Here is a 321-nt window from a genome sequence, read left to right as displayed (position 1 = left end):
TTCTGCTTTGGGGTCCTCCTTCCCCTGGCCCCGCAGAGCCCCAGCTGGAAGCAAAGCAGAGGCCTTTCGTTAGCATTCGGTACCCTTCATCCCACGGCCACCGCGACCCCCCTGGCCCATCACCCGAAAAATGGTGAGGTTTGCTTTTTGAGTTTGGTTTGGGGTTCGCTTTTTTTTGGGCTGATTGTTTTTTTTTTTTTTTTTTTTTTTTAAGCTACTGGGGTTTGAAACCTCCCTTCTCCTCCTCCCTTCCCCTCGGCCTTGGGGCCACCGGACCCCGGACACCAGCCCTGCCTTCTCCCGCGGGTCCTCCGTCCCCGG

The sequence above is a fragment of the Pterocles gutturalis genome, unplaced genomic scaffold (genome assembly GCF_000699245.1).
Source record: "Pterocles gutturalis isolate BGI_N339 unplaced genomic scaffold, ASM69924v1 scaffold35676, whole genome shotgun sequence".
Classification (NCBI taxonomy): Eukaryota; Metazoa; Chordata; class Aves; order Pterocliformes; family Pteroclidae; genus Pterocles; species Pterocles gutturalis.
This window is presented reverse-complemented; position numbering follows the sequence as displayed.